We start from the raw sequence: 11,786 nt of genomic DNA, 5'->3' as shown, positions 1-11,786 counted from the left end.
GGGGGAGCTTCTCTCCTTGACTCAGCCTGTGGCCTCCCAGGCAGCTCATGCCCCAGGCCTGAGTGGAGAGCCCTGGGCTCTGATTACACTTTATTTTTTTCTAAGCTTGTGAGCAGCTCTGAAGTCCAGTGGAGTTGAAGGTCCATTTAAGCGGCTACTTGCCTAAGCCCTTTTGTCAACACGGCCTAATCCCTCGTTGGGGGGTCAGTATCAGGAGTCCCGGCTTGTCCAGGCGCGGCTGGCGACCCAGGGCGGACCTGGAGCTGCTGGGCAGGTGGCGTTGCCCCATACGGTTGTCCGGCCGCTTTCGGGGCCTTGGGCAGAGGGCCTGCTCCTTCCAGCACCCATCGCCTGGGGCTCGGTGGGCTGGGGTACTTGCTGTCACCCGCCCGGGAGTCTCCCAGTTGCTGAGGCTTCCAGTGGGGGCGGGGCGGGGATGAGCCCAAGGTACAGATCTGGAGGCCAAGGAACGTGCCCAAGGCAGCCCCTGCTCCCTGCCCCTGCTGCCACTGCCCAGGGCGGACCAGTGCCCGTGCCCGTCGAGGGGAGACGTGCGCTGGCATCAGGATGGACAGTGGGACTGGAAGGCTGAGTCCGCAGTGTCCCAAGGTCTCAGACCCCAGACCCCTGGCTGCTAGTAGCCCCTTTGCCCGGGGAAGGGTGGGGGGCAGTAGCAGAGCAGGAGGTCCACTGGTCACCCTCTGGGCAGCTCTTGGGGACCTGGGAGAGCTTGGAGCCCTGGTAAGGGGCATCTGGTAACATCAGAGCCCTCGGGACCCAAAATAGAGCACATTCCGGGGCCTCCCGAAATAACAGGGTCATGTGTCTCTCTGGAGGCTGGGCTTGGAGGCTGGGCTTGGAGTCCGGCCTGCGAGGCAGTCCTGTCTTGGCCTGGGCACTGCTGACTGTTGGGGCGTTTGTTTTGGTAAACTCTGGAGGGGGCTCTGTTTGTTGTCGGGGGAAGTGTCAGGGTGAGAAAAACAGCCCTCAGATGGGTGTGGCCGTGGCCGTGGCCTTGCTGGCCTGCATCCTTGCCTGGGCTCGGTTGCCTGTCTGCTGTGCCTGGGCCCAGCGTGTAGCCCTGACCCACTCTGCCCGAACATGGGTGGGGCGAGCTGGGGACCCCCAGGAGGAGCCACGGAGGGCGTGCGGGCGGGCAGCGCTGAGCTGGGGTTTGGCAGACTTGAGCGGGCAGCCCTGCTCGCCCCGGGGCAGCTGCTGGGGGCCTGATCCCAGCTCCACCAGCTCTTCCAGCTGTGCCTGTCCTTCCGGGCCTGCGGGGAGCTGGGCCTCCTCCAGGAGGCCCTCTGCCTGCCTTTCCCCGGCCCCTGCCCCACCCCCTCTGTGCCTCTGTGGGCGGGTTTCGGTTGGTGGTCCTTGTCTCCCGTTCTGGGGGCTGGTGGTGGGATTACTGTGTGGTACAGAATGGGGCTGGGTGTGGGTACCACGGGCTCTGGCATCAGGAGAGGGGCCCCTCGGTGAGCCAAGGGGGGACAGACAGTGGCTGCACAGGAGGTGGTGTGGGGTCGGGGGGAAGGCCCCAAACGCCTGCCCAGAGCCGGTGGAAGCTGCCTCCGGACTTTCATTTTCTTGGCTTGCCCGGGCTCTCTCCACAGTTGGTGTATTCCTACGGTAGGCAGTGGTCTCGAGTAAGGCCCGTCCTCTAGGAGAGGAGGGCTCCTGGGCCCGACTCAGCTGCTGTCCGTAGGACAGAGCAGAGGCCACTGAACTGGCTCAGGACAAGACCTGATCCACCTTCCCTTTTCATCCACCCCTAGTTTGTCACAATTTGTCTAGCTGGCTCTGGTGGCCAGGGCCTTGAGGTGTCCCATCGACTGGTCTGTTCCTATGGGAGCTGACTACAGGCAGGGTTAGGGATGGGCAGGGGTGCAGGCCCTTGAGAACCTGGGTGGCTGGTGAGGTTGGGGTCTGCTTGGGGATCAGATACCTTTGCCCTGACGTGCACGGTGCAGGTCTGTTACCTGGATGCTATGGAAGGTGCGGGGAGAGGGCCGGGCCCCTCCCCGCCCCTGCCTGCACTGCTTACGTTTTCCAAGGGGCAGTTCCATCTTCACTCTCCCTTCCTCTGCTCCTCAGGCCCCTTTGTCACTTGCTCCCCCTACCTGCTCTCTCTCGAATGACCCGGCCATTCCCGGGGAGAGGGGGAGCAGACCCTGGGAGCTGCACCTTCCTGGGGGACCATGTCCTCTTGTGGGCTGGTGGTCAGGCCACTGGGGATCGGGTCCTCTGTCCCTGCTGCCTGTGTGTGTGGCCTGCCTGCCGGGTTCTTGGAGCCTTAACTGTCCATCTGTAAAATGGACACGTGTGTTGGCCCTTCTACGGTGCTGGCGGAAGGGCAGCCCATCTTATTTCAGGGGCGTGTCTACCTGACGGCCCTTCCTCGAAGGCAAGGCCCGTGGCCGGAGCCTCCCCGTGTCCCCTGCCTGGATCAGCGAGTGGCCCGGTTCTCGAGTGTTAGGCTGAAACAGGAGCACAAAGCAGAGGCATGGCTGCTGCTCTCAGGGCTGCGGGGCCCCCGCTGGAGAGGAGGGCCGCCCCCGGCCTCGCCTCCCGTGTGGAGCGAGCACCGACGCGGCCCCTGCTCTGTGCACCCTCCCCGAGGCCCGCAGGAGCTGGTGGGGCGAGGGCCTCGCTCGCGCGCCCACCGAGCCTGGGGCGGGATGTTCCGAGCAGTCGTGCCCCAGTGCCTCACAGACGGAGAAATTGCACCCTAGAGTTACAAGGCAGTCGTCTAGCTCAGCCACCGAGTGAGCGTGGCGGAGCAGAAAGCGGCTCAGTAAACCTGGCCCGGCCGACGCGGAGGACAGTGGGGACACGCGGTGTGCGCACGCTCAGGCGGCTGCAGCCGCGCGCTCGCTCTAGGCCCCGCAGCTGGGCCCTGCCTGCCCTGTGCCTGGCGCTGTCTGTCCTGTGTCCCTACGTCTGTGTGTCCTCTCGCGCCTGGGACCCGCGGCCCTGCGTGAGTGAAGCAAGTGAACGGGGCGGCCGCTCAGGGACCCATTTCCTTGGTCTCCAGAAGCCAGATGGGCCTCCTTGGCCCGCGTCTGTCCCATGTCTCGAAATCTCTTCTGACGTGTCCGGGGCACTGTGCCGTCCACCCGAGGACATGATGGCTCCATTCCCTGGGCGCCTGCTGTGTCCCTGGGCCCCGGTTGCGAGGACCTCGTGACAGCCTCGCGGGGCCCACGGAAACGTGAGGTCCGTCGCGGTCTTTGTGCCGCGCTGAGCCTCTGCACGGTCCTGCCTGCTTTCTCTCAGCACCTTGGTGTCCCAGTGGCGGGGCCTGAGCACCAGCTGGGCCAGGACCAGTCCCTGGGGTGGCGCCGCTGTCCCCCGACCTCCTGATCGTCAGGTGGCCTCTTCAGAAGCCGCTCTCCTGGCGGGGCCTGGGTCTGTGCCCCGTCCTGGCTCCCCGGGAGCCCTGTTATGCGTGTCGGGCCCTCAGGTGAGGGAACGTTTTGTTCTGCGAGACTTGGTGGAGGTTGAAGCTTCGCTGTCCCCGTCTGTCCCCGTTCTGTCCCTGTTCACCCCTCGAAGGTCCTCTGGGGAGTAGAGACCCCGAACCTCCTCCGGGATTGTCCCCGGCTGGGGGTGGCGCAGGGTCGAGGGTATTATTGATGGACTGGAAAACCACGGGCTGGGTGACAGCTAGAGGCGCAGCCTCGAGACGCCCGTGGCCTGGGGTCCCCGTCCTCGCCCCGCCAGGGCAGAGCTGTCTGGCAGCAGATTCCTGAGGGACCTGGTGGGGGTACTGGGCGAGGGCAGCCACACCTGGTCCCCTTATCTCTGCACTCCCTGTGGGCAGCGCACACGCGTGTACGTGACCGCACGCCTCCACGCGTACACGCACAACACGCACACAGGTGCACCGCTGTGAACACACGCACACGTACGAACACACGTGCACACGCGCGCACGGGCGCTCACGCACACAAATACGCGTGTACGGACACGCGCACGGGCCTGGCCTTCCCATCATAGAGTCTCAACGCGCTTTTCCTTAGAAGGACTCGGGCCTGCTGGCTGGCTTCAGTCCCCACGGCGCTCGGGGAGCACCTGCCGAGCGCCGGCTGGGCCGGAGCTGGCTGTGAGCGGGAGGGCGGTCGGGCTTCCTGTGGGAGCCAGTCCTGGCGTGGACTCTGAAGCAGAGGCAGGGCTGCGGCAGGTCAGGGGGAGGGGCGCTCCGGGTGGAGGGTCAGCCGAGACAGGGCCCAGCAGCCCGTGTGGCCGGAGCTAGGAGAGGCCGTGTTGTGTGAGAGCTGGCTGGTTGACACGGTGACCAGGAGGGGCCCCGGGGCCCTGGGGTCGGAATTAGGCCTCCAGCTATGTGCAGAGGCTGGGCTGGAGGAGAAGGGTCCTGGGCGGGCTTGGACCCCGATGGGGTAGGTGCCCCTGTGAGTGGGCTCTGGCTGGGACTCAGCACAGCGGCCTGCACTGGGGGCGGGGACCCCAAGTGGCTTCCTGGCGGGGGGGTCAGGCTGGGCCACTGGGTTGGAGATCTTCACCTCCCTGAGCACGGGGCTGGGAGAGGACCCCCCCCACCCCCCAACTCCTGCCCAGCCCTGGCTCTTCTCCTGTCCCCTTCTCCCTTTCTGGCCCGTGGGCCCTTGGCCTGTCCTTGGGGACGTGCTCTCCACCCCATGGGCCCCCCATTACATCATCCGAGACGGTCCAGGGCCTGGGGCACTAGTGGCTTCAGCGAGGGGGCCTGGGGTCTCTGGGAAAGGTGATGGAACAGTCTGGAAGTCAAGAGGGCTGAGCCCAGTCCCGGAAGGCCGTGTCGGGCCCAGAGCACCAAAGTTGGGGGATGGGCTGTCTGTGCCGGGGCAGGGCGACCGGGCCTCCTGGGGTCAGAGCAAGGACTCGAGGACCAAGGTGGGGATTGACCTTGGGGCTGGGAAATGAGATGTTGGGGGGCCTTGTGGGGCTGGAGCCACTGAGGGCCTCGGTGTGAGTGTTGCCCTGGGGTCCCTCCTCGTGAGATGTTCACGGCTGGCCCTTGGTCCCGAGTTCCTGAGACAGGTGTGGGGCGCGCCGTCAGTTGGGGCTGGGGACACAAAGAGGAGCCCTTGGTCTGCTTCCCGGTGACCCAGAGCCTGGCCCCGGCACCCCTGCGCCTCCATGGGCTCATCTGAGCAACAGTGCTGTCTCGCCGTGCCTCGGTTTCTCTGGCTGTGCCCAGGATTCCGGGCCGGTGGTGATGGGTCTCAGCAGAGGCCGCGGCCGTCCTGAGTCTGGAGCCTCCTGCGCGGAGGGGAGGAGAGGGAGGGGAGAGCAAGTTGGGCCCGGGCCAGCCGTGTGTAAATCCTGCAGTGGTCATGGATAAACCCCGCGGAGTTCAAAGCCGGCCCCGGGTGCGGCCGCTGGGCTGTAATGAGGTTACTGATTCAGCTGGCTTCCTGGTGCTGCGGCCCAGAACCGAGGGAGGCTGGGGAGCCCCGGGGAGGGATCTAAGTATCCCGTAATTGACCAATTTAGCTTAAGTGTCCACACTGGCCCCGGGCAGAGGTCAGGTGGTGACAGCCCAGGTGGCCGGAGTCGCTGCACTCACAGGCCCTCTGCCCGGCCCTCTGGAGGAGGCGCCGTCGGGCGGCGGGCCCCGAGCCCCTCCGTGGAGGTCCCTGTCCCGGTCCCCTCCCTCCGGTCTGCGGGGCCGTGTCCTCCGGCAGCCTGAGAGCTTTTCCCGCCAGGCTGTGCGCGGTCTTTCGCTTGTGAGCCGACCGAGTAGAGTACGGGGCGCTGGGCTCAGTTCTGGACGGGGTGCCGGGCTACCCTGGTTCAGCTCCGCCGCTTCTCATTCGGACGCGGGGTGACGACGCAGCCTCGTAGGGACACGGGAGGGTCAGCCAAGGGAGTGCTCACGGTGGGCTCCAAGCCGTCCAGGAAAGCGCCCATGATTGAGGAGTGGGGTGGAGGTGACCCACGACTGCCGTCAGTGGCAGCTCACCCCACGCCATGAAGGATGCGCCTGGGGCCCTGGCGAGGGGCTGGTGGTCCAGCCCGGCCCCCGCTCTCCAGGAGATGCAGGCCTCCTGTCCAGAGAACCCACCTTGCTGGCTGCTTGGCCCTCAGAGGCCGGGCCCGGCGTGGGGCGGCATTGGGCCGCGGTGGCAGGGTGGTGGCCTGGGCTGAGTGCCCTCCACGTGGACAGGCCCTGGGGTGGGGCTGTTGTGTCCACATTTTGGGGATGAGGACTTCAGTCTTGGGGAGCTTGAAGGATGTGCTCAAGGTGCCCTGGCTGTGTACCCCCGTGACCCAGCTTCATCGGGAGCAGCTTTGGGGTGCCCTCAGCAGAGGCTGTCCCTGCTGCTCCCAGGAGAGACCTGTATGGTTGAGCTCTTGGGGTGTGCCCTGAACCCCCTTGTCTTGCCCCACCTGGGCAGGCTGGTGGTCACCCCTCCCCCGCCTCCGGGCGGCAGGAGGGCCCCTCCCCTGCAGGGCTGCAGCCCAGCCCAGGGTTGGGTGGACGGTCCAGTTGGCTCTCTGAGCAGCTCGCTGCGTGCCCGGGCAGGTCCCTTCTCCCTGCGGGCCTCGGTTTCCCTGGGGCCCTCTGGCTACCAGAGGCCTCTGCTCCTCCCTTCCTTGGCCCTGTTCCCCTGAGCTGGTGGCCTTGCAGTTGGGGTGACAGAGCTGGGGATCCCCTCCTCAGGAAGTGGCTCCGTGCCCTCCCTCTGTTGAGGGGACAGGATCTGAGCTGTGGGAGGTAGGAAGTCGGCTGCGGTGGGGAGTGTGGTCAGTCCCGCCGGGTCCAGCTCTGGCTTTCACCTGGGAGTGTTACGGTGAGACGGTTTGGGGGTAAAGCAGCATGTCGGGGGGAATAATCTTACTGATGGGGGCTGGGCAGAGCGGGGGCAGGGGAGCTGCAGGTGCTGTCACGCCAGCCACCACCCAAGGCCGGGCCGGCCCCTTCTCTCCTTGGGCCCTGACGTCCCCAAGCTGGAATTCTCCGCGGGCCCCCCTTGCCCCTGTGTGGAGCTCGGGCCTCTGCTCAGTGTCACGTGACCCTCCAGCCTCTCCCTCCGCATCAGGCACCGCTCACTCTGCTTTCTGGCTTTCTTGTGTTCAAAGCGTGCTGGTGTGATGAATGAGTACTAGCTCTGAGCTGGGGACCGTGTGGCCCTGGGCTGGCAAATTTACTTTTCTGGGTCTCAGTTGCTCCACCTGTAAATTGCCTGGGGAAGTCAGGGAGGCTTCAAAGAGGAGGTGATGTTGTAGTTAGGTTTTACGGGATAAATAAGAGTTTGTTGGGTGGGCTGTCCCTGGAGGATTTCAGAAGGATCCAACGGCACGGCCAGGCTCCTCTACCTGGCCCCTTGATGGCTGCTTACCGGCCTGTGCTGGTGAGGACCCACGTGAGCGTGAGGGGTGTGGTCAGCTGCTCTGGAAGTGATTAACCTTGGGAGGAGGTAAGGCTGGGAGTGGGCCTGGCCGCGACCTGGCCACCCCCAGCCTGGCGGCAGGCAGCCCCTCTGAGCCCGATGTCTGCGGGCCCGATGTCCCCTCTGCTTCCCGGGCCCTGGGATGTCCTGGTCTGGAGCGTGGCCCACGCTGGCCCACCTTGTGTTCTTACGCCAGCTCGGAGCTCTGGCTCCTGGGGGGAGTGGCCAGAGTTGGGCCCCTCTCTGGGTGGAGTAGCTGGGGGTCCTTTCCCCACCCGCCTGTCTGTCCCCACATCCCTTGGTCCATCCCCGAAGTGCCCCTGCCCCCACCTCGTGGAACCTCCTGCAGGAGTGCTGGGCTGTCTGATGGTTCCTCGATTCACCCGCTCCTTGCCTGGATTGAGAAAAATGGCTCTTACTGGGGCCAGAGTCCACAGGAGGTGGCGGAGCTGCCCCCGCCCCGCCCCTGCTCCTGGACTTTCTGCCCAGGACCAAGGTCAGGAGGAGGGCTAGGAGGTGGGGGCCTTGGGCAGTGAGTGCCAGGCCACTCTGAGCTCAGACGGTGGTGAGGTGGGCCACAGCCTGGGATGGGGCGGGGCGGCACTGGTGGCCACCTTCCTGGGTCCAGCTGGAGGGGTGCGGACAGCAGGGAGGGGAGCCAGGGCCTTCCCCCTTCCCTGTTCTGTCTCCCTGGGCAAAGGTCGGGGCGCCAGCCTCTGCCCCCAAGAGGCTGATCCCTGCAGACCGCTGACGGGGGATGGGTGGCCCGCTCAGAGCCCCTGGCCTGAACCTTCCGGCTCTGCCACGTGAACTTGGTGACTTGGAGCACGTTACTTCCTCCCTGTTTATCTCGGTTTCCTCATTTGTGAAATGGAAGGAAGGATGTTGGGCCGAGTCGGAGGTGGGAAGTACAGGGCTGGCATGCCGCTGCTTCGCGGCCGGGACCCTTGGCAGACACCGCCAGTCGGGCGTGGCTCTTTCCCCGCAGGGCCTGAGACCGCCGAGCACCCCTGCCCATCAATGGGCTTGGCTCTCAGGTCTAGTTGGCTGCCGAGCGCACAGCACCAGGCGCTGCACCAGCCTCAGAAAGTGTTTGTTGACTGAATTAGTGCTTTCTGGAAATGTCTCCCCCACCCCCTCCACTAGAGAAATGTCACGGGGTGGGGGGGAGCCCACCCCTTGCAAAGTGACTTTGAAAGGCATAATTGTTTGAATCACCCTTCTTCTGAGGGTCCGCCCCAACTTTCAAGGGAGGGAAGTCCTGCTGTGTGTCTACCCTGGTGCTGATTCCTGGGCGTGGAGCAGGGAGAGCCTGGAGCCATCGACGGAGACCCTGCCCTGGAGGATCCCGGGGCCCAGATGGCAGCTGGAAAGCCCTCGGGGAGCCTGAGGCCAGGGTTGCAACCGTGGGTGTCCCCGTCCAGGGCTGAGCCTCCCCCCCTCTCTGCTCTGCGTCCTTTAGATGCAGCTGCCACCTGTTGCTGGACGGGACCTGGGTGTCCCGTGGACTCAGCGCCCCGATGCAGCATGGGGGGTCCTCAGCCCCAGATGACTGCCTGTGTCGAGACGTGGTTCCTTCCTCTGCTGCTCAGTACGTCTTGTTGAAACTTGGCCGGTGGGGCGAGAGGGTAGAAATCAAAGCCTGGCCGAGAGGTTCAGAGCAAAGCTCCCACCTGCCAGCCGTCTGTTCGTGCCTCTGTCCGTCTGACTGGCTGTCTGTCTGCAGACGCCTGGACCTGCTGGTCCCTGCGGAGGCAGCGTTGGGTGAGGCTCAGCCCCCAAGATGGTGAGTGGTGCCTGGGGTCATAGGGGCTGGCGTGGACCGCCGCCACACTACCACTTGTGTCACCTTGGGCCAGAGTTTTAAAACCTCTCTGGGCCTCAGTTTTCTTATCTGTAAAGTGGGGCTGATAATGTGCATCAGGGTAGGTCACTCGTGGTTGACAAGTGTGGTCATGCCTGCTTTCACTGTGGGGGAGGGGACAGTGTGAGTGTGGCGCTGGGAGGACTACTGGGAGCGGGGCAGGCACAGGAGAAGGGTCATCAGCTTGCCCTGCTGTTCAGTGGGCTGGGCCGTCTGAATTGGGTTGTGAGGGATGCATAGGAGTTTGCCTGGGAGAAGTCAGTTTCTGCGTCCTCGGATCCGCACGTCAGTGTTGTCCGTCTGAGGCCTCCCACTCAGAGTTCCTTGAATCTACCTGTGTGGCTGGAGCTGAGCCAGTGAGGGGAAAGGGTAGAGGTGGAATCAGAGAGCACGGAGAAGCCTATGGAACCCCTGCCCCGGGGAGGTGGAGCCACTGGAGGGTCCCGGGCCAGGGAGGTTGGTGTCTGGCCTGTGCTTGGTAGGAGGCTCTGCTGCTGTGTGAGAAGCGGGGGGCAGAGGGCAGGGCGGGGGAGTGGTAGTGAGGCAGAAGTGGTCTGGGGCTTTTGGCCTGAGCACAGGAAGGGTGATGTGCCTTTTACCAGATGAGGAAAACTCTAGAGGAAGGTCTCGGGGGGGGCAATCAGGACCTTGGTGTAGGATGCAGCCTGACCTGGGCCCAGGCAGCTGGGCAGTCTGGAGCACGTGCCTTAGGTTCCCACGGCCTGGCTGGCGGTCCCAGCTTAGTTCCGCAGGTGTAGACGGGGCTTATGGGAGCCTGGGTGCCTGAGAGTACGGGAGATGCTGCAGGCAGAGTGCACAGCACAGCCCGAGATGTCCAAGGCCTCTCTGGGCTTCCCTCCCAGGCTGGAAGGGTGGGCAGGCGTGCGGGCACAGCCGCCGGCCTGGGACAGGCTGCCACTGGGCGTTGGATCCTTGCCGACTTATTCCTGGCTCCCGTGGCTGGCGTGGGATGGGATTTATAAAAAGGAAACGCCGTGGTGCTCAGAGGGCCTCCTCTGCCGGGCTGCGATCCGGCTGCAGGACCGCGGGCAGCTCTGGTTCTAGGTTGACCACCCCCCAGTCCAGGCGCTGCCCCTCCGACCCCGGCTGGCACCCTCCCCACCCCAAGTCCCAGGGCCACGGGGCAAGGTCGCAGCTCCCGGTGCCCTCGCTGGCTGCAGGTCTCGGGAGAGGTGTGCTCCCCGCGTGTGTCTCCCGGCTGCAGCAGCCGCCCTGCCCGCACCTCTTTGCTGAGACGTATCTGCTTGTGGACAGTTATTGTGTCTCCTCGTTGGGCAGCGGGGATGCTCTCACGGCCGGCTACCGGAGGGGGGAGGGGATGGCTCCCGAGCCCACGCTGGTCCTGCACGTGGCTGATAAGCTATGGAGCTCGTTATTGGAGGGGCAGCCGGGGCCCCCAACCGCCTCGGCCGTCATGTCCGTCCTGCATCGAGGCCAGGCCTTGCGCTCTGCCCGGGCCCCTGGGCGAGGGGAGGGGGCAGGCAGATCATGGCCTTGGGGGAGTGAACGGGCCTCGTGGGGACCTGGGGGTCTCAGGGAATCCCTCTAGGGCTCTGGAGATGGCCTGCCCCGGACCTCCCTCCACTGCTGACCCTCAGCCCCTCTTGGAGGCTGGCCCTGCACACACACGCACACACACACCCCCTGCCTGGTTTCTGAAATGACCGTCGTCACTCCTGTCGTATCCCTGGCTGTCTGGACTCCTCGCTCGGTGCTTGGTGGCCGCTGGCCCACGCGCCTATATTGGGTGGGCTGCTGGCGTCCCTGACCTCGGGCTTGGCCCCCAGGACCTGGAGGCCAGAGGGCCCAGGGTCTGCTCTCTTTTCCTGTGCTCTCACCCGTGGAACCCCCAGCTCGGGCTCTCTGGCCAGCTCAGAGGGTCTGTGGGCCGGAGGGGACTGGGCAGCAAGGCCAGGACTGGGAGTGGCGTGTGCTGCCCCCAACCCCCACCCTCAGGGACCCCATCCTCCCCAGACCCTCCTTGGGGACTTGGAACCAGAACCACGTGGGGCGCAGAGGTCGGGCAGGGTCACTGGACCGGTGTTGGATCAGACCAGCCATGTCACCCCCAGACCTCCCCAGCCGGTCCCCCAGGGCTCACCCCAGTTCCCCGGCCTGGGCGAGGGGTTAGACGAATGTCAGACCCAGTGGTGGGGGCCGAAGGGGCCGCGGGAGCGACAAGGGTACTCTGAAGAGGTACACGGTGGGTGGAGGCGCTCGTCCGCGGCTGGTGCCCCACTGCCCCGGGCCCGGCTGCACAGCATCGCTAATGGCCTGCAGCTCTCCCGAGCCCTCTCAGCGGCGCCCTCGGCAGACGTGGCCAATCGATGAGCGCTGATCCAGCAAGTGCCTCCCTGAATGAAGCGGGTGGTGGAGGGTCCTGGCCTGCCAAGGGCGGGGCGGGGTGGGGGGTGGGATGTGTGAGCCGCAGCCTGGCCCTCTGGCCGGGGTGCCTTCTCTTCTGTGGGGTTCTGCACCCTGGGAGAAGGAGCTGGTCTTGA

Source organism: Neophocaena asiaeorientalis, unplaced genomic scaffold, assembly GCF_003031525.2.
Source record: "Neophocaena asiaeorientalis asiaeorientalis breed wild unplaced genomic scaffold, Neophocaena_asiaeorientalis_V1.1 scaffold78, whole genome shotgun sequence".
NCBI lineage: Eukaryota > Metazoa > Chordata > Mammalia > Artiodactyla > Phocoenidae > Neophocaena > Neophocaena asiaeorientalis.
This window is presented reverse-complemented; position numbering follows the sequence as displayed.